This window comes from Rattus rattus, chromosome 6 (genome assembly GCF_011064425.1).
Source record: "Rattus rattus isolate New Zealand chromosome 6, Rrattus_CSIRO_v1, whole genome shotgun sequence".
NCBI classification, from domain to species: Eukaryota; Metazoa; Chordata; class Mammalia; order Rodentia; family Muridae; genus Rattus; species Rattus rattus.
Genome location: NC_046159.1, coordinates 13,660,002 through 13,682,587, shown reverse-complemented (window position 1 = coordinate 13,682,587; position 22,586 = coordinate 13,660,002). Strand labels below are relative to the sequence as shown.

The following is a 22,586-nucleotide window of genomic DNA, read 5'->3' as shown; positions in this document are numbered from 1 at the left end:
GAAGTTCTGAAACCAACACCACAGATCTCCTCAGGACATATGGCCTCTGTTGTTCAGGCTGCTGTTCTGAGCCTGAGACCTTTCGCTCAGTGGTCTGTCACTTGTCCTCAGGAGGCTAACAGGAGATCAACTGCAGTAGCTCTACTGATATGAAGGGGTTGGGAAAGTGCCTTTCACGGTATAGAGCAGCCTGAAACTGGCTCTTCTCCTTCAGTCTGTCCACTCAGCATATGCTGATTTGTGCAAACCAGAGTTGTGACCTTGAGGAGCTGCAAACTGGACACTTTGCTCATGGCTATCCTGCTTGTGATGAGAGAGCTGGGGGCTTTTGTCTTCAGAGCGTGACAATCCCACACATAAATAATTCATACCATGACTTCTGATTCTACATTTGAATCACAAAGAGAATCAATGCCACTCAGCCCTTCTAGGCCCTCAGGAAAAAAAGATCGGTGGGTTCTTCATGCCATCTGTGTACTGATGAGAACTCTACAGTGGCCCTCTTTACCTACCCTGAATTCTGCTCACCACCCCTATTAATGTCGTTACCCTCCACTCTTCACAGTTCTTCCAAACCATTGACTTCAGGACTCATTATCATCATTGATGAGCATGTCTATGGATCTTAACCTTACCTTAGGTCTTGTCACCAGCACTTTCAAGACCCAAATATAATTCCACCATCCAAGAAAACTCCCTCAGGTTACTCCTTTATAGACCTCCCCTGGTCCTGACACTCGATGACTTGTTCTCTCTTCCCATAGTTTTGACTTTTAATCATTCTTCATTACCCAGGAGTATTAAACCAAACCACCATACTGCTTGCTCCCATGTATTTCCACTTGCCATTGGCATCTATATACAAGTCTCTGTTTCAAAAGCTAGGGTGGGGAGCCCACCAAAACAAACAAACAAAAATTAAAAGAAAGGAGATGATAACATAGTAAATGTGGAAAAGGTGTGCCATGCAGACAGTCTGTAACAGTGAAGGACAATGTAACTCTGAAATGCAATGTGTATGTACAGTCTGTAACAGTGGAGGACAAGGTAACTCTGAAACGCAATGTGTATGTACTGCCTCAAGGCATGACGGGCTGTTCCAGCTCGAACTCTTCTATTTTGAAATGTGGGCATCAGTGTGGTCCCTCAAGACCCCACTCAAGGGTCAGTGTGGCAGTGGAGACAGTGGTGGATTATACAATGAGATTCCTCACCGTCCTTAAAGTGACAGTATGGAATGGAGGTAGGAGGAACAATGATCACTTGGGGACTGTGGAGAGAGACCAGCAGGTAAAATGCCTGCTGTGCAAGCACAAATACCCGAGTTCGGATCCCCCAGAACCCATGTAAAAACCTAAGGTGGTGGTGGTGAACTCCTAAACCTCACTACTAGGGGTGGAGAGAATAGAAATAGGCAAATTCCTGAAGCTCATTGGTGGGTCAGACTAATGGAGTCCTTGAGCTTCATGCTAATGAGAGATCCTCTCTCAAAATAATAAAATAAAATAAAATAAAAGTGGAGAGCAATGGAGGAAAGACAGGCTATATCAACCTAGGGCTTCAACACATACATGCACTTATATACACATACACACACATACACACACACACACACGTGACCACACTAACAAGTACACACACATGCTCATATCAAATAATGAGCTTTACAATTTATTATAAAGCTATATTATTATTCATTAGAGAAAATATTGCTTGAATTTACTCAAAGGCGGTAAATGAGTCACCATAACAACAGCGGTACAGCATGTAACAAGAAGGCGGATTCATAATTTAAGGTGACAACATGAATTCAGGTCCGTTTCTGGGGCCCTGGGGAGCCCAATGACACCCCTCCCCCCTCTCTTCCTCTCTCTCTCTCTCTCTCTCTCTCTCTCTCTCTCTCTCTCTCTCTCTCTCAAACACACACAAACACAAACACACACACACACACACACCCTTACACACACTGCACACATGGATGCCTGTACTTGCATGCAAGAAAATTAGTTAGCTGGCCCTTCTCCCTGTCCCTGGTCACACTATCATTCTAGAAGCCTCCTTCAGAGTTCTGCATGCTGTGCTGTTGGGGAATAAAAGCTCTGCTTCTGGTTCAGTGAGGAGACCAGGATTCTCTTTTTCCCATCATCATTCTCTGCTGAAGCTTCCAGGAAACAAAATGCCAGCTCCTCAGGTTTCTCAAGATTAGCTAATTACCAGATTTCCTCACAACGAGGACCTTGATGCAGGAAAGCAATGATTTGTTTGGAATTTGCCAAAGATTTAAATAAACAAACATTTGTTTCTATTTTTACCACATCAATTTTATTGACTATGTCTTCCCCTGTCCCCTGAGGTTTTATGTATCTGGCAAAATCTGGGTCTTGCCAAAAAATACCATCAGAGATATCATGAGGTAGGCATAGCCCCAGGTATGTGTTTGAGCTCTGAAGAACAATGGAGATGGACTCAACATTACATGCCAATTGGAATGATGATAGTTTGGTGTCAACAGCAGCTAACACTTGTCCCAACATACAATACATACGTGCTCTACAACTTGTATGTAGTAAGTCATTAATTTTCTGGTTAAGCCCATGAGGTGGACATTCTTATTCCCATTTCATGGGTAAGGACACTAACATCCTGATAGATGATTTTGGTCGATCCTTACAGCTAGGTGGGAACAGAGAAAGAATTAAAACAGAGTCCTCACACATAACCTTAAGTCACATCACACCACTCGAAGCAGACGGAATACAGGCTCAGAAAAGAGATTGTCTCAAGATCCAAAGACCAGATGGGCATGACAACTTCCCAGTGGCAAATAGGAAAAGGGAGGGCTACAGAAACCTAGTGCACATAGGAAACGTCATGACGTGGGTAGAGTTTGGGTGGTGTAACCCGTACACACTGGCCATGATTGACTACTGGCAAGGGGCTTGTGGAAGACATCAGAGCACGTAGGTTCCCAGGAACAAAGACAACAGAGCCCATGAGTATAGTGTGCACCCTGAAGGGGAAGGAATGTCTGTGTGTGTAAACATGATATATGAGTATGGTACCTGGATGGAGGCCACTGCTTGAACACAGTGACTGACCAGACCAAGGACAGATACAGCATTTAGGTGAATTAGAACTTAGCATAGATACAGCTGAGATAACAGAGGGGCCACATAAGAAATGTCTACTAGAAAACTACCAACTTGAACCTGAATTATGATCTCATAATGGGAAGATATAACTGAAAAGGGCACCAGAATGGAAACCCATGTTCAGAGGAAAGAAGGCTCTGTGCTTGTTCTCCCTCTAATGCCCAGGTTTCCTGACCATGTGGCAGTTGCAGAACACATCAAGTGGTTCCCACCAGAGCATCCTCTTCTCTGCCCAAGAAAGCCCTGGCTAACTCTGTCCCTCATTTGCACCAGCTCAATCGCACAGCCCTCCCCTGACCTGCTGAGGGAAAATTGCTACACTCTGTCAACATCTCTATACCGCTCTCTTCTCAGTTCTCTGCCCTTCCCTTTACACTGTGATGTAACAGACAAGATTTTTGCCTGTTGTACTCATTGTTGCAACTCAAGTGCCTAGAACACTCCCTGACTGTAACTGGAGTCTGCAAATGAAAGATCTAAATGAGCGAATAAATTAATGAATTGGATTCTGTGCATTAGGCTTCAAACGCCACTTAAAGTGCTTACTGATTAATGGAAAATCATGCAACATGGCCAAGTGTGCTGTGTCTCAGATGTAGTGCTGGGCTGCCATCCCCAGTGACGGGGAGTTAATTTGTCCTCGTGTCAGTTGAGGACATCTTTCTTGGCACATTCTTCATTTTTCCTTCGGAAAAAAAAAATGTACCAGAGCTGAGATCCCATAAGAGCTTGTCAGATCCAGGACTTGACAATGTGTATAGCTATTTCATTGGCATCAAAAATGTGACAGAGTTGGGGATGGTTATGATAGCATGAAGATGAAGTGAGGCAGAGGCATGAAGACAGAGGGTTTACATTTTATCCTTCAGTAGTCCTGTGTCACAGCTAGCCTTTGCTCTCCTACTTTCAGGCAAGACTGAGTTTTCTGCCTTCCCACATCACTCCAGTTCCCAGCTGGCCTGGGAGAGATAAGAGTTTTTTTCCAGATTTTGTTTGAAGCTATGGGTACCAGCAAAGACCGATGGCTCTTAAGGAAGGCTTAAGGTAGAGGATGGATGTAGACAGACTCGCCACAGAATGAGTTCTAATGGTAGTTGCCCCGGGAGTCCCAGCAGATTGGATATATCATGGGAGGTTATTAGAGGCCACTACCTGGTACCTCTATGGAAAATGCCTCCCTGAATCACCTGCTTATCAGCTCTATGCTCCAGGCAACCAGCACTGATTCTTCTGAGTCAAGAATCTGGGGTGTGGGCTTGGGCTGTCAAAAGACTGAGACCTCTGGCCTGCGATGATCAAGGAGGGACAGGTCAGGGTACCAGGCACACATCTGCTGGCAATCCATCTGATCAGTAGGTTCAAAACATTTGCGTCCACTGTCACATTGTGCCCATTTACAGCACAATAGGATTTCTTCCTTTGGTCTGTAAAGTTGGCTCTACACAGAGACACCACAGCTGGATGAATGTCAGGGCCACAAGGTAGCCTAGTGACCCTATCTGGCACAGCGCATCCCTCTAGGTTTCCCATCAGGCCTCAGAGGCTCAAAAACTCTTTGGTAAAGAAACTGGTTTAACTTTGACATATTCTCTCCCTGGACTTAGCCAGCACTGGGTTTGTTTTCTAGACAAACCATCATTCCTCACTATATACTTGTGAACTGGGAAACGTAACTGGAGAAACAGAGAGAGAATCACTTTGATACTACACAGAGGAAGAAAGAAAAGCCAGAGAATCATCAGCTGTCTCAGATCCTCCCCATTCGTGTGTCCTCTCATCCTCTTCCATTCACTTGGCACATGGCTTGGGTGCCTCAGCTGCCCAAAACCTGAAGAGTCCTGATGACAAAGATAGGCAGAGACTTCGGCTTCTAAGTACTTCCCTGGTACTAAGTAAAGTCTTCATGCCTAAGTCAAACATGAGGGATTCCAAGTACCGTGTATTAGAAGGTTAGTGCTGCAAAAGTATCAACAGCCAGGGTGTTAGGGGAATGGAATTTGGCATTCCCTAGTGACTAAGGGTTGAATCTCATTCTAAACTATTAATTGATAATTCATATTTTACTTAAACATCTTACACTCAAATATATTCACTGAACACCTGCAATGTATCAGGATATATAGCTATGAAAGCTACGTGGGAATTTGGATACAAAAGAACACAGATAAATTAAGGAGTAATGTTTGGCATGTACTTATTCTAGAAAACAATCTAAGAAGCTGCTAACACCCTTAACAATGACTTTGTACGAGCCTGTCTGGTTGCTATTTGTTTCTTGTCCACTCTGAAAGAGGACAGTGCTGTTAGTTCGTTTGTGTTGGTTGACTTTTGCTGTGAGTGATGCCCGGGAGAACAGCGTGTGCTCTGCAAACACGTGGCTGGTTGAGAAGAAGGCTCTCCCCATTTAGGGAAGAAAGCAGGCTCAACAACTGGCCTAGCAGAGAGACGTCCTTTGCTATCTACACACAGGAGACAGGTGATAAGCAGGGGCTCTGAAGAGGCCTAATATCTCCCCAAATAAATCCCGAAAGAATACTGTGGCTTAAGATCTGACAAGCTAAAACAGTAGCACAGTTGGAGACCCTACTTACTCAGATTTCCTCTTAAAGGTCTGCCTAATTTAGGTGGCTTGACAGGAGGAGAAAATAAAGGTGTGAAAATTCTATCTGGTACTGTAAATGTCAAATATTTCTCATCTACATTACCTTGCCTTTCTTTCCCCACAGCCATTTGTTATGAAAATATTTCTCACACCCAAATAGCTACATGGCTTTGTCTTATACCATGAATACTATAGGAGTTTAATAACTGTCTTATCATTGGTTTATTCATTTATCCATCCATCCATCCATCCATCCATTCATTCACTCATTCATTCATTCATCCAATAAACTCCTACCTCCACTGTGGTTTTAGTACAAAAAGAATGGAAAAAAATGGAAATACCTAAGATATCAGTATATCATGTCATTTATCATGTAACTTTTATCATGAATAAAGAAAAGAGCAGAAGAATACATTTAGTTAGAACCTCTCCTAGATTTTAAATATCTTTTTCCTGGTAGAAGTAGAGATTGTACCTAGGACCTTGAGCATGTTAGGTAAGCAATCTACTACTGGGCTATGTCTCCAGCATCTCAAATTGAATACCATATGTGCATTTGGTGGCCCGAGGTCTGGCTTCTGCATCCTTGGTAGCTCTTGCTGATGAGAATATGCCACAAGGGAGTACCTCCTTTTTAAATATAGCGCATAGCCTGGAGTGAGTTCGCAGAAAACCTTCAAGTTTACATCAGAGAAACACATTAAAATATCCTTACTGCTTTCACCCACACTCAAGTCCTGCAGCGGCCTGGCTTGGGGAGGACACCTTGTTTAGAGGAAGCACATAGGCTGAAGAGATTGGATTGCTGCCAGGGTAGATCACTCTGAATGGCCAGCCATCCTTGGAGAAATTATCTAGATGAGTCCATTTCACACACATATTTTAAAGATCCAACTGAGAGGAAAGTATTCTCATTAACGAGGAAATTTCTTTATCAACCTCCACGGTGTGATGAATCTATTAAGGGATCAGCAGCCAGATTTCTTTAACGGGTCCAAGCATTGCCCATCATGTTTCTGATTCGTGGACTGCAGAGAAGCTGGACTTGAATTGTGAACTTGTGAGCCAGAAGCTAATTAATAAAACGGAAGCAAATGCCAGCATCGCTATAAAGAGAGACACGGCTCAGCGACGAATGCTGGCCAAGCAAGTTCAAGGCCCTGGGTTCCAGGCCCAGAACTGAAGAAACAAAAGGATCCCGATGAAATAGGAGATGTGTATCACAGGCAAGCAGGATGGTTAGGGAAAGGGTAGCAAGAAACAGCTGAGCTGGGTCTGTGGGGTAAAGTACCAAACACATGGGAAAGCATTTTGTTTTGTGTAATATCGCTCGCTCCGAGGAAGGAGTGCAAAGTACTCTCTCCATTTGAATGACTGCTGACAACATTGGTTTAGACTGGAGCGCCAGGCAAGTGCTCTGTCATCGAGCTGTATCCCCCAGACAGAAAAACATCCCTCTTCACAGCCTCTTCCAGTGTACTCCCCCATTCAATTAATTGGCTTCTGGTTTTCAGTTTCATAAATAATTTTAAAGCAGACTGTCTTCTCTGCAATCCACTGACAAAGGAGTACAATGCTTGAGAAAGAGAATTACCTTATGCTGGTTCCCTTTGTTATTGCTATTATCAATAGCCCACAAAAGCTCATGGTTTTAAAAGGGGGGTACAGTCATCATGGTGCAGAGGCAGGGTACCAGCAGCCTAAGATGACAGGTCACACTGCTTCCACAGTCAGCAATGGAGAACAGGAAGTGGGGCCCAAACCTTAAAGCCAGCCCCCAACAAGTCATTTGCATCAGTAAAACTCTGCTTCTGGTGGCTCTACAAACTTCTAAAACCAGCTCGTGACCCAGGGTTTAAACACATGAACTTTGGAGGTGAGGGGTGTTTTACGTTCAAATCACAACACACGTATAAACAGGATGCCCAGAAGAGGAGAGAGAAGACTAAAAGGACAGAGTTCGGTTAGAACACATGAGAAGGGGCTCTCACCATGTACCACAAAGAAGAACAGGAACTGTTTGTCAAAAACCATGTTAAGAAAGACAATGGGATCCCAGAGGACACAAGAGGCATGCATTTGGGGTGGAACGCTGCTTTTTAATGGAGAGTTAAAGACCCAAGTTGGGTAAGGCAAGTGGTTGGGCCATCATTGATGCTGGTGTACTATCAACATGGTGTATTCTCTTTTATAATTTGCAAATAAAATTTGACTCATTGAAAACAATTGAACTTAGTTCATTAAACAGAGGTTTAGGTTGAAAGGTTAAATATTTTTGTTTTTCTTTGTTTTGTGTTTTTCTTGTTTGGTTTGGTTTGGTTTGATTTTTTTTTTTTTTTTTTTTTTTTTTGAGACAGGGTTGCTCCATGTAGCCCTGGCTGTTTTGGAACTCACTCTGTTGACCAGGTTAGTCTTGAACTCAGAGCTCTGCCTGCCTCTGCCTCCTGACTGCTGGGATTAAAGGCGCATGCCACCACTGTTCACCTTTCTTTCTTTTCTTTCTTTCTTTCTTTCTTTTCTTTCTTTCTTTCTTTCTTTCTTTCTTCCTTCCTTCCTTCCTTCCCCTCCTCCCTCCCTCCCTCCCTCCCTCCCTCCTCCCTCTCTCTCTCTCTCTCTTCTTTCTTTCTTTTTTGGAACAAGAAAAGGAATACCCAAGGAAATGCCTCTGACATGACATTTGTTACTCTGTCTAGCTCTCTGAAGTGCAGGATGTGATGGAACTCATCCTGTAGTCAAGGCTGACCCTCATCTCCACCCTCCCGCACTGTCTCCTAAGTAGCACCACCCTCGGCTCATTCTATGCCTTTGGAACTCAGTGTCTGCCACTCAGTGGACTGCTCTTCACGCCTCTGCTGCCATGCGAAAGGGTTTCTATGCACATTTGGACTATACTTATATTAAAATCACATTCTCTGAGGCTCAAGTGTAATGGAGCATCTCATTTGCTCACTTAGAGAGCCATAGGAGGGTGATTAATAACCATTCAGTGAGCATGTACTGAGAAAGTTGCTTCCATATACCAGGTATGATCTATATACCAGGTATGATCTATATACCAGGTAGATCTATATACTATGTATGATCTATATACTATGTATATACCAGGTATGATCTATATACCAGGTATGATCTATATGCCAGGTATGATCTATATACCAGGTATGATCTATATGCCAGGTATGATCTATATACCAGGTATGATCTATATATTAGGTATCTATATACTAGGTATCATTGACATACTGGTAACATGTTAAATGCGGAGAGTACACAGTCATGAATAAAATATTCTAGGTAAATAATACAAAGAGAGATGAATTGATCTCAAATGTTGGGAGGTAGGGCAGGGTTTTGGCAGAACTTAGGTTCCAGACTCAGCATGGGTCTTATGAAGGTTAGGACCAGTTTCCAGAGAGACACTGAGATGAACCCAGCTATTGAACTATTCTGTTCTAGAGCATCTTGGAAGGATGACATGAGCTAAGCCAGTGGTTCTCAACATTCCTAATGCTGTGGTCCTTTAATACAGCTCCTTATGTAGAGGTGACCAACTTCCCTCCACCACCACCATAAAATATCGATTTTTTCATTGATATTTTCTAACTGTGATTCTGCTACTGCTATGAATTGTAATGTAAATAGCTGATATACAGGATATCTGATATTCAACCCCCGTGAAAGAGTTCTTCAATTCCCAAAGGAGTCACCCCACAGGTTGAGAACCTCTGACCTAAGCCCTCCTGAACGAAGACTGTGTGGAAGAAGACATTGTTGGCTTCTGAGTGTGGATCAATGTCACCAGCCACCTCAAGCCCGTGCCAGCTCGCCTTACTCACCATGATACACTTATTGCTTTTTTTTTCTCTCATCATGTACCGAACATAGCCTTCCGTGAGTACAATATGCTCACACAGACCTTCTGCTTCCTGTACTCAGTTCCAGGGAGGGATGTATAGCAGATTTTAGACTCTCTCTGATGAATGAGTTAAATAAAAGCGTGGCGTGGGACTGAAATGCAATGGCAAATTGTTATCACGTATTTGGAGGACGTCATTCGGCCAGTGTCCCATCACTCAGACACACCAGCCGAACCCCACCAATAAGCAATATGTGTTAAGGGTGAACTGACCAAAAGCTCAGGTGGTCTTAGGGGAAAGGCTGGGACTGCACATAAAACACACAGCACTAATATGAACTGAGGACTTAGTATGCACAAGGTACATACAGGTCTAACCACTTGGCAAGTAATAAACCTTACATCACCACAAAAACTAGCAGGTGGAAAACCTTTCAACTCGAGGCTTCAGAGGGTTTAGGAGCAGAGTAAGGTCATATAGCCTCTTGACTTGTTTTTCTCTGTGGTTTTTAGCATCTGCCTAAAAAGTTCCAGAGGAAAGGTAAACAAAGCAAAAAACAAAAACAAAAACAAACAAAGAAAACAACAACAAAAACCTGAAGCATTTAGCTGAGTGTCACCCAGGGGTCACGAATGACTGGTGAGCTCTCTGGAGTCTTTATCAATGTGGCTTTATAATAGTGGCTATTATAAATAGTGTATGGAGGTGGGGGAAGATTGCCTGATTGCTCATCTTGAAAAAGAGCACCCAATACAAATGCTAATTCATTTGTGGCTTTGGAATGCAATTTTCCACGGGCTCCAAGCTAAGGACATACCATTCTCAATAGGTCATTGCTAAATCAGCTGTTGAAAAACACTAACACACTTTCCCCAGTGAAACAGTACTGCAAATGGTTAGCTAATTAAGGGCAATTTAATCCATCAGAGAGCAGAAGTTTAGTGTTAGTACCAGCGTGAGTCCTAGGAGCATCCATCCTTTAATAAATGTAGCCAGTCACTGAGCACCGTCCTTTCCTTCAGAGGGGGCAGTGCAAGCACATCACTGTCAGCCTATTTCCTGGGCCATTGTGATGCCTTATTCAGTTCTGGGTCCCAAACCGAACAGTCTGTATTTCCTTACACACGTGTGTCTACAAAGTCAGTAGTCTTCTTCCTTCCATCTGCAGGACTTCAGGCTTAACAGGGAGATGGCCTGAAAAGCTATCTTACCAACATATGAGTAGGTGATAATTCTATTCTCCCAATAGAAATGCTTTGTGCAATGTATTCTAAGAGACAGTTTGCTTTGCTTTTATATAAAGATTTAAATGGGGATTTAAGTGCACAAAACCCTTTGTGATGGTGATTCTGGTTGTCAACGTGGTTGGATTTAGAAGCACCCAGAAGAGTGCTAATGAACATCTCATGGTACACGTATACAATGTTTGTGGAGAGTTAACTTAAGAGGAAGAGCCACTCTGAACCCGATTTCTTCTCCCCTGTCCATCACGGGATGAACTACTGTATCACATGTTCCTTCTACCATCAGGTTCCGCCATTAACCACATGGGACCAACCAACCAACCAACTGCAGCCAGAGTCCTCTAAAACCAGACGTTTCGGTATAGCTATACATAAGTAACCATTCTAGCATGCCAGGAAAATGGTGTCACTCAGACTAATCGGCTCAGATGACAGATTGCTTCCGGAATTACTTTCTTTCCACGATTCCTACTCTTCATGGAACCCTGGGTATATTCCTATGTACACAGTATTTTACATCTAAGTAGCTGGTACCATCCTGAGTGGATGGAAGTAAAAAGCCTGCTCAGGTGGGTCATTTGTCACTTTGAGAGATGCTTCTTAGTGCACAGGGCTACTGGATGATGAGTGCTTTCAGAACACTTACAGAGAAGAGCCGAAGCCACCTTATAGGTGTGGTCTCTGCCCAACACCCAATCTCTACTCCACCCCAACCCTACCATGATAGGAGCGCCTTCACAGGAATGCCCCTAAGTGCCCTGTAGAATGTCTAGTTTGCAGCATGCCTACCTCAGAACACCAGGCTGACAATTATGTTTAAAAACCTCTTAACCAGTGATTTTGGAGTTGACAGGCAAGACTAAAACTCCAACTCAAGAGGGGCCTAGGAACAAGGTAAGGCAGTCAAGATCACCCCATGAGTAGTGGGGAATAAACTGCCCTTCTTCTGCATAGAGCATGTTCCAAACAAATGACTGAAGGGTTCAGGATCTCTGCTGGTTAATCTCATGGTGGGAGATTCCAGAGTTTGTCTGTTTTTGCCTCATGGGTTGGTCAGGCTTGTGGATATGAGCATACACTTGCCCTTGGCTGCAGCAATCCTGAAGTTGGATGCCATTGTGATGATGATCCAGTATAAGGATGCCCACTATATACTGAAAAAATGCATTTGTGGTTGTCAGGCCAGAGGAGCATGTTAGAAATAAATTTTCCTATCCACGCAGTTTCCATTCCAAACCATCCCTAAGTATGTCCAACCCCGGGGTGACTTCCTAGGTCAGAGCTTAAGTTATACCAGGGAGATGGTGTACCTCTCTGGTGCTGGGAACACAGTGGGGCTGACTCTGCCTCTGCCTCTGAGCCTTCTCAGCCTTCTCAACGGTGCAGCAGAGAGTTCAAACAAACCTTCTGGCAGCAACCTTTGAAAAGTAGCTACCTGGAGTCACTGTATTGTTCTATGGATGTTTAGATATCATTCTGCGTAAGGAAGCAGGTGAGACCATCTCTTGCCTGCTCAGGAGGACCTGATTGGCAGAGAGGAAGAGGTTTATACATATTTGCTACAATTAACTTGGCGGGCTTCTGTCAAGATAAAGGGAAAGGCAGAGAATTGCTCGATGCCCAAAGTCAAAGGCACACGTGTGCTCTACAGTGTGTGCGAGCGACCGACAGTTTGCACTGATGAGTGGGCGTGTCTTGTAAAGACAACTGTGTTTGTTTCACTGCTCCCCCTCTGTCAAGTCAGAAGAACTCATTCCCCAAAGGTTCCCCTGCCCTGGGTTGCAGTGTCCTGCCTAACACACCACACCGTGCTGTTAGCCATCTCGCTCGATTTGTATGTAAAACCAACTGGGAGGCATTGTTAGAATTTACATTCTTCTTCCTTCAGCACCAGGTTAACACCCAACTCAACATCCCCTTTTTTCATCCTGTCCAGCAATGTCTGGGTATTGACTTTCTCAGGGTCTCCTGGCAATAAGTTCTTGCAAAACCCGTTGACAACTTGTACATTGCTAGAAATGTTATGTGGTGCTAGTGGTCAGCTAGGAGACGTGTGTGAGAATTAAGCATGAGGGACATTAATATCAAGGTGGCTTTCGAGCTTACGTACTTGAGGGCCTTGTTATAGTACTCCTGAGACAGTGTCCTTAGTTCATCTTTTATTCTTTACTCTTCTCCTTAGATAGGGATGGAGCAGGGGACATTGTTTCGCTCCCCAGTTCTTCCTCTGTTTTGTCCCCATTAAAGGGAAGGGTCATGAGAGTGAGCTCTGTTCTTAGCTGGAGTAAGATCAGGACTCACTGAGTAGAAGGAGCTCTTATACTCCTTGCCATTCAATGCATCTCAGATCCCACAAGAAACATGGGAAGCGACAAGATGCTGTACACACACTGATGAAGTCTGCAAGGGCTGACTGGAAAGATTCCTAGGCTAGAGCAATCAAAGGCCAAATGTACTTGCTCTGCACCTAAACTGGGTGAAGACCCATCTCTGTTACAAGTGTTATGGGAGTCACTGCTTAGAGACTCAGAGAAGACAGACCAGGGAAGCTGTAACAATTGACCTTGCGTAGGGTATGTTCAGTAAATATGATCATAAGGGCAAAAAAAAGCAACTTGGCTTGTCCCAGCTACTGATCCTAGTCCTAGCTATAAATGCACATGAATTCTGCTATGACGAATCCTACATTCTGATCTCTGAGATGTGTGTCAGGCAGTAATGACAGAATATGAAGGTGATGTGGAAAGTGCTTTATAAAGCAAGCATTGTAGATATCTGATACTTATTTAATCCCTGCTTCAGTTCAAGGGCTCCCCAGGGCTATTCTCGGTGGGAAGATTAGCCTATGAACCCTCAATACCATTGGTCAGGCCATCAGCCCCAGCATACTGAGTAACAGTCCTCCCATCCTCTGGCTGTGAGTGCCTCATGTTGGCCTGGGAGCACTATGGGAAGGCTCTCTGTAAAGCACCTCCCTATGGAAATTTTCTCCCCAAAGTAGCTCCGGTTTTCTGGGACCCTGTTTGACTGATGTTTTGTAATAGGAACTTGGGGCCCCTGGATCCAGACAGTGGTACAGCGCTGCGTCTAATGAGAAAGGGTCCCCATGTGACTGTGCTGTTACATCCTGCTGGGAGGCTTGCTTTCCCTGTGACACATGTATACACAGGCCAGAGGACAACCACACATGTCGTTCTTTTGGTGCTCTTTAAATATTTTTGTGACAGGGTCATTCAATGGCCTAGGACTCACCAAACACATTAGGCTGGCCGGGCAGCCCTGTGTCTCTGGGATTACAAGTCCATGCCACCATGCCTGACTTTCACAGGTAGCTTTTGGGAACTGAACTCAGCTCCTCATGCTTGCAGGTAAATCATTCAGCACATGGGTGGACTCTCCGGTGTAAGTACTGTGATTTTCAAGAGAGAAAACTGAGACCCAATCTTTCCACTCCTGATTTCTTTGAAAACTAGAGCTGCCACCTTTGCCAGAGAGCCTACCTGCTCATTTTCTTGTCCTCCCTTGCTGCTTTGGGGATGGAACTGGCCTAGAGCCTGTGTCCTCGAAGGTGTGAATGAAGGCGCCTGTCCAAATCTGACAGGGGAAAGGTCTCAGACGGTGTTGTTTAGAGCGTTAAAGATTCTCCGTGACCCATGCTGGAAGGAAATCTTGACATGGAGTTGTGAATGAAGTAGCTGGGCTTTTCCAGTGTCAGGCAGTCCTGGGTCCCCACTGCCCCTCGCAGATGCCCAGCTAAGCAGAAAGGCTCCAAAAAATAACAGGCTGAACACAGTTCACTGAGGATTTTTGCCACTCTTGTTGCCTTTGTAGCTGGGCACATGTGGAAGTTGGCAAGGTTGAAGCATCCATAAAGAACCAGACCCTGCCTAGTCGCTGGCTTTGCCTGTGAATATAATTCTGACATTTATAAAGCCTGACGCCATCTAGGATTGGTGCCTTAGGCCACAGATAAATTTTCATGCTGTGTTAATTTGTCTCTGAGGATTCAAACTTATTTACTCAGAAGGGAAACACTAATTCTTAATACACTTTTACCCATAAGCTGAGATTTAGTAAGCTCAGTCTCCCTGGATTAAAACAATTATTTTTAATTTTTGTTTTTAATCGGAGAGGAAAGGATGTTGGAGAACTGACTTATTTCCCTTTCATGTAAATAAACTTCACAAGGAAGAAATTGTCTTTAAGAGCCAGCTAAGCAGAACAACTCTCTTCTCTGAGAACTGGAGACTTGTCTACACAGGAAGTCCTAACTCAGACCCCAGAGGGGTCTGGGTCATCCTCGGCTGGACCCAGAACCCACTTCACAAGGAAATCACAGGTAAACTCAGTGACCCCAAGAGTAGAGCAGGACTTCCAGCTTTTCTTACCAAGACCAACAAGCATAAGTGAGCTTCCATTAGAAGAGAGAGCTACCTGCGACTGGTTTTCCTTTTGGCATTAGTACAGTTCAATTCAGGGGGGGAAACAGTGAGGGCATGTTAATGCTAATTTGCATAATTACATTTAAAAATTCCAGCTCCTGGGAGCCTCTGGTCATCTAGCATATTGCATAAGGATAACTTTCTAGAGAATAACTTAGCAAATCTAGCCCAAGTTTAGGTCCAAATGGTTTTTCTCCTCCTCCTCCTCCTCCTCCTCCCCCCTACTCCTCTGCTACCACAATCACTTTCTGCTCTCCCTCCCTCCCTCCCTCTCTCCCTCCCTCTCTTCCTTCCTTCTTTAGTTTCACATCACTTTATTTTTGAAAATACGGCTCCACTGACGTCAGCTGAGTGAAACCAAACTCTGTCTTTTTCTGGGTGAGAAAGACCATCGATCTGAGATGATAGGCTTTGACTTGCATCCTTTATACATAGGAGACCTATGTTCTTTACACAGTTGTGTGTGTATGTGTGTGTGTGTGTGTGTGTGTGTGTGCGCGTGTGTGTGTGCGTACATGCATGCATGCATTCCTGTGCTTTTGATTAGAAGGGAGTTACATACACTTAATGACTAGATGAAGTTCCTTCCAAGTCTAGGACATAAACTATATGACATAAACTAGTGCATTAAGAGCAGTTTTATCACAAAAAAATCATGAAGCTGATCATACTGGCTGGTTTTGCTTGTCAACTTGACACAAGCTGGAGTTTTGACAGAGAAAGGAGCCTCCCTTAAGGAAATGCTGCATGAGATCCAGCTGTAAGGCATTTTCTAAACTGGTGATCAAGGGGGGAGGGGCCAGCCCATTGTGGGTGGTGCCATCCCTGGGCTGGTGGTCTTGGGTTCTATAAGAGAGCAAGCTGAGCAAGCCAGGGGAAGCAATCAAGTAAGCAGCACCCTCCATGGCTTCTGCATCAACCCCTGCCTCCAGGTTCCTACCCTGTGTGAGCTCCAGTCCCGACTTCCTTTGGTGATGAACAGCAATGTGGAAGTGTGAGCTGAATAAACCCTTTCCTCCCCAACTTTCTTCTTGATCATGATGTTTTGTGCAGGAATAGAAACCTTGACTAAGACAGTGATAATTCTCATAGAAACAAGCCTACAGTTATTTTTCCCAATGGTCTCACACCAGGCCTTGCAGAAGATTGTATACAGAACATATGGGAAGAAAATGGCATTAGACAGGCTCAAGGTCAAAAAAAGGAAGCACACGATGCTACTGAGGATCCTCCCTTGTTGCCCTAAAATGTATGGGCAAAGAAAAGGCCTTCTTGGTGTAACATATCTCCCTCAACATCTCCAGTGCAAAGTGGATCCTACACAAAGAAGAATCAAATCCTGCTGTGAGAAATACCAGTTTCATAAGAACAGAGCCATATGGCTAAGTATCAGAACCAAGAGAAGGAAGAGAAGACCCCCCAAGTCTAGAGGGCAAAAACCAGCTCAAACTGCAGACTCTAGAGCCATTCATGGCTCTGTGTTAAGATTCTGTTGTCACCACACAAGAGACCTCAGGCATAAATGTCTTCCCATAACTTACACCGGCTGTCAGGTGTGCCATAATACTTTTAGAGGTCTGGGGAGACTTCACCTTTTAATGGCTCTATCATCTGCCCTGTGTGCCCCTTCGGTCCCAGTTACATGATTATGTGGACTCCTCCTCCTCTTCTGTGCCATAGAGCAAGGCATTTTGCTTATAGGGGGTCATCATTATCAGTCACATTGAATACCCACCTTGACAACCGAAGAGAGGATGATCTCACTTCAAAGTCTTAATGCTATGTCTACAAAGGCCCTCTTTCTTAAATTGGGTCAGAATTCACTGGATGTAAAGGTTGGGTTGTAAAAATGTCTTTTTGATGGCACCTTCCTGCCTCTTCAGTGACCCACTGGGACAACAGGACTCACAGGTGAGGTGTCCAGGGTGAGAAGTCACTGGGTGCTAGAAGAAAGACAGCTATTGAGGTGCTGTGTGGAGGGGTATATAGAAAAGGAGAGAAAGGAGTCTTAGGAGCCCCGATGGCAGCCCAGAGGTGAATATTGGCTCGTCTGCAGCCTGGGACTTGAAGGTGACCACTCCTAAATCCCAATGGAGCTTACAGACGTCCTTTCCCGGTGAAGATAGGCCCTGGGATTAGGACTCAAGGTTGTCTGCTAAGAAATGTGCAGATTAAGCCTCAAGCACAACTATGCAAGCCAACAGCAGCCTGGTAATAGCTGACTGTGGTGGGCAGCTCTGAGCTCATCCAAGAGCTTAGGGTTTATTCTGGACTCATCTTAACAGGGGTTGCAGTAGGATGGGTGGTCCACAAAAAACATTGGACTCGCTCTAACAGTTAAGACGAAAAAAGAGACAGATAGGTCTTCCCCCAACCCTGTGTATTTTGTACTCCATGTGCTCCCGGGATGTGAGCACTTCTATTCTTTTTGCCATTTCCAGAAGGCCCGCTGTCTATCAGCTTGGGACACATTGCTGGGTGTGGTGGCACACATTTACAATCCTAGCATTTGGGTGATGGCGGCAGGAGGATCACAAATTGAAGGCCAGTCTCAACAACACGATGAGTTGGAAGCCAGTCTGTGAAACCCTAGCAATAAATGAATGAATGAATAAATACTTTATTAAAAAATTTTATAGGTTGATTTTTTTTTAAAAAGATGACATGCTTCTTGACAGCCCCAGAAGACTCCTGTGCATGGAGTCAGCATGTACCTGGATGTCCAGTCTAGGCCTTCCCTCATCGATAGTGATTGGCTCATTCGTCATGTCTGACCCTTCCACTAAGCTATTCTTAGCCCGGTACCCCATGATTTGACCAAGATGGCCTTGGCCAGAGCCAGGGTGGGCCAGATCTGGTTTGAGGTTAGCTGTCTCCCTCTGGCTTTCAGCCTAAAGTTAATAGAGCAAGAAAAATACATTTGTAGAATAGGAATTCTGGCCTCATTTCTTCACATAAACTCACGGACATCCAGTTGTTTCAGGAGAGTCGCCCGATGAAGATGCACATCAGCAAACCACCCATCCTCAGGTGTGCAGAGTTATTTGTTTGTTTGCGTGTTGGCTTGATAGCCACGCCCTACTGATTCTACCCACTGTATGTCACTGCAGCAGAATAATTACAGAGCCAGTGACTTATAAAGAAATCTATTCTTCACCCTTCCAGAGGCTAGCAAGCTTGGGATGTGTTATCAGTATCTGGCAGAGGCCTTCTAGCTCTGTCAAAACATGACAACATCACATTGTGAGGAAGCCTGCGTGTGTGACAAAAGAGAGCAAGAAGGCTGAGAGAGCTGAGGAACTGACCTCACATTCATAGCAAAGCCCGGCTTGCGGCAACTAACCCACTTCCGATAAAGAGACATTAGTCCGCTCGTGGGGCAGAACACTCATAACCTCATTGCATTTTAATTCTGCTACAATGTCAATTAAATTTCAACCTGAGACTGGCAGAGCAAGTTCAAAGCATTACCTGTTTTTAATGCCAAAAAGAAACACGGGAGCTATCACAGCCTATGACGTATCTCAGAAACCTGGCCTAATCATTGACCTAGAAAAGCCCAGGGGTCCTCGCTTAGGTGGCCATCCCTATTGTTCTCCCAGGGCTGCAGGCAGGGATGAAGACATTGCACCAGGGTAGAACACTTGCCTGTGAATGTTATGTAGGTGAGCAGGTCGTCAACAAAGCTTTTCCAGCTCCTTCTGGAAATAAACTACAAAATGTAACTTGAGGGTTCCGCAGTGGCGCTAGTAATGTGTGGAGCAGAATGGGCCAGATAGCCAAGAGGTAGCCACACAGCCAGCGTGCTGAGGACTCAGTCATCTCCACCTCCCTGCAGGCCATCTCATCCCCACTGCCTCAGTGATCCCTCTCCCTCTAGGCAACACCACTGCAGTCATCCAACAATGGCTTAAAGGGCAGGGTCACTTTATGCCCAGGCTAAAGTCAATTCGAAAGCTATTAGCCTTCCCAAGTCCTGGAAATCACTGTTATTGTCTACTTCAATGGTGCCTCTGAAAGATTTATCAAACAAGTGCGAATGTTAGAATGCCATCTAATTATTATGGCTTAATTAATTAGATAGCTTAATTTTTTAGTGCAGGGAAACGATTTAGCTTGTTAAACTTTGATAAGGTATCCAGGGGAGATAGGAAAAGGGTGCTTAACTAGAAAAAGCATCATGTTCTAAATGGTCTGGCACACTGGTGGGGGTGATGGGCGTCTGAGAATATGGTAAGGGCAAGTTACTTAACCTCTTAGCTTCAATTGCCTCATCTACGAATGAAGATATTAACGACACCATTACACAACACGATCTCCGCAATGTGTTTGGCATTATGCCTGGCTTAAAAGGAGCCGAAAAGAGTGTTAGCCAAGATAGTGCTGAAGTGTCATTGGTAAGAATAAGAGTGGCGATCTTTATCAGCAGTGGTAGGAACAGCGATATAATCTATAAAAGCTGGGTTAAGTGGACCCCAAACAGCCAGTTAATGAAAGGATAGAGAATTGACTCAGAATTCACTAGCGTCAAGTCCTATGAACTGTTGTGAAAATGTGCAATAGTTCCTATAGGATCACTGGTTTTAACCTATTCCCCCCAGTGGCTGGCACTGTTTACTAAGGATCTTGTTGTTTTGGGGATCCTTAGTAAATGGTGCCTTGCTGGTAGAAATGAATTGTTGGGGGGCAGGGCTTGGAGCTCCATAGTTGTGCCCTACCTCATGTGCCCCAGTGTGACAAACATCTAATACTCCCAATACTGTGCTTCTCTCACCATGATGGACTGCATCTCATCCCATGAGCGGGAGTAATCCCTCCCTCCTTCCTTCCCTCCCTCCCTTAAGTTCCTTCTGTTATTTTTTCACTGTAATAAAAAAAATAAACTGATACATTAATCTTCATCTATGTTATAACATTGCCTGGGATTCCCCACAAAGGGAAACATCCTAGGAAGAATGGTTTTAGAATCAAATACTCATGGCTTCAACCTTGGCCGTAACCTCAGGGAAGTTTCTAGGCTTCTCGGAGTTGCAGTGTCCTCATGGGGAATGGGAATAGTCACACCTGGATGAAAGGTTATACAAACAGCACAGACATACGCAGCAAAGACACTGTACCTAGCGCCCAGCAAGTAGCAGTGGGTGGGTGTCTTTCCCTTTCCTACTGTGTTTGGCAGGCAGCAATACAGAAAGTCCGTCTGGATAGGTGAGAAACCTCAGAACAAGTACCGTGAGCTCATTGCTCCGTGAAAAGCATGGAGCTAACGTCTTTCCTCTCCCTTCCCACCTGCGTGTCTGAGGGATGTACAGTAGGGCTGTCAGAAGGCTGGCCCGCCCACATTCCATTATGTCATGTGGTAGTTTGGGGTTCACTGGAGTGCAGGACAATCCAAGGAAGCGCATGCAGCAAGAGCAGGCGTCCTTATCAATAACAAAGGAAATCTTGGTGCGCCATTTTTCCCCTGCCCAAATATTGAGGGCCATTTTAAAGCCATATATAAGAGCTACAGGCCTCTTCCTGTTGCCACTGTGAGATGCTTGTCATTTGACATGAACGGCACAGATGATACGGCAACTGATAGTCCAAGCAAGTCAGAACCCTTCTCCACTGCAAATGTTGCTGGCCTCGATGGATGGAAAAGGAATTTCATTGAAAAACAATCTTACGAATCATCTCATTTCTACTCTCAATAATATCATTTCAATGCATATACATTCTCCCTTTTTCTAAATTGAAATAATATGCTTCCTCAGCTGTATTACCCATGCCAGTTCCAAGATCTTGTTTTCTTTAGGTGTTTTGAAGTAAAGCTAATGTGAATTTTGACATTTTAAGTATACTTTCGAAACACTCTCCTCTGATTTTTATAACTGTTCCTGACACTAATATGCAGTCCTATGTCATTAGTTACCTAAATGTTTTCTATAATTATGTAGATGATGTTGACACTTTCTGGTAGGATGCTTGTAATTTACTATTTTGTCATTTGTGCCATTCTGAAATACATCAGATAACCATTTTCAATCGTTTCCAGATTAAGCAGCTGTTAAAAGCTCATGCTGTGTTGTGGCTTTGCTGCTGCAGCCACTGTGGGCACAGAAAGCTCTAAATACATGGATTCTTTCTCCACTCTCACATGGACTTTTCCGTCCTCTTCCTTCCTTCCTTCCTTCTTTCTGTCCTTCCTTCCTTCCTTCCTTCCTTCCTTCCTTCCTTCCTTCTGTCCTTCCTTCTGTCCTTCCTTCCTTCCTTCCTTTCTTTTTCTTTTCTTTCCCTGTTGTTTCTGGCCCTAATAATGACCAAATAATGACCCTGACTGTAACATTTACAGTCAAAGAGAAATACTATTGTGCACAAGTCTTCATATTACTGTACAACACATGGGAGATGTGTGATAATAAAGGCCTAAACAGTTGTGGTGAAACGGAGCCTGTGGGCTGGCCAGAGGGGCCTAGGAGAGTTCCACAAGTAAAGGGGCTCTGACCCAAGCCTGCTGTCAGTAGGAGTAAATGAGTATTGGGAAGAACAATTTCCCAGGTATATGCCTGTATAGAACTGTGGTAAGAAATGATGGAGAGTTAAGGACGCCTACGGTGCAGGATGCAAGCATTGGGCAGAGACACTGGAGGGCTGATGGTCATTAATAAGGGGCACAGAAGCCATATGGGGATCAATCAGCTGTGTTTATTATATGTCAGATAACTTGTTATTATATGTAAGACTATTATTACTTATATGTAAAATTACTGATATGATCTAATTTCTTAGAAAACAACAGTATGACAGATTCACATTTTCTGTGCTATTAAGTAGCCTGGGATCGCCATTAGGGAAGGGAAACATGCCTCACCTTGTCTTAAATATCTTTAGTTCAGATAGAAACACATTACAAGTTGTTTCTGAGTGAAATGAAGGTATGAGAGAGATACACACAGTGTTAGGAGCGATTTTCAGAGACATATGGAGAAAGCTATAAGACAAATATAGTAGGATATAGTCATGTCAACTGTGACCCACAATTCCATTGCCGTGTTGATGTACAGAGGCATGAACTTGTCACCTAGGCTCAAGTCATGCTTGGGAGTTTGATCCACTACACCTTTTCCAAACCAGTACAAGGTGACATGTTCCCATGACTTGGCCATGTTTGGATGACACCAGCAGGGTACCATATCTCTGACAAGTCTGTACTCGGCAGCAGAGCGCAGTGAGATTCTGGTACAGCAATGGCTTTTGGTGGGTGTGGCCTACCTAATCCACATTGAGTCTGAGTGAAGGCAGTGGTA

General features: G+C 44.3%; 1 protein-coding gene across 3 annotated transcripts in view; it reads right to left on the bottom strand.

Annotated features, from left to right (window-relative positions):
- The window catches only part of Grin2b (glutamate ionotropic receptor NMDA type subunit 2B), a 503,512-nt gene that overhangs the window by 88,491 nt on the left and 392,435 nt on the right, over window positions 1-22,586 (bottom strand). The gene's annotated exons all lie outside the window — the stretch shown is intronic.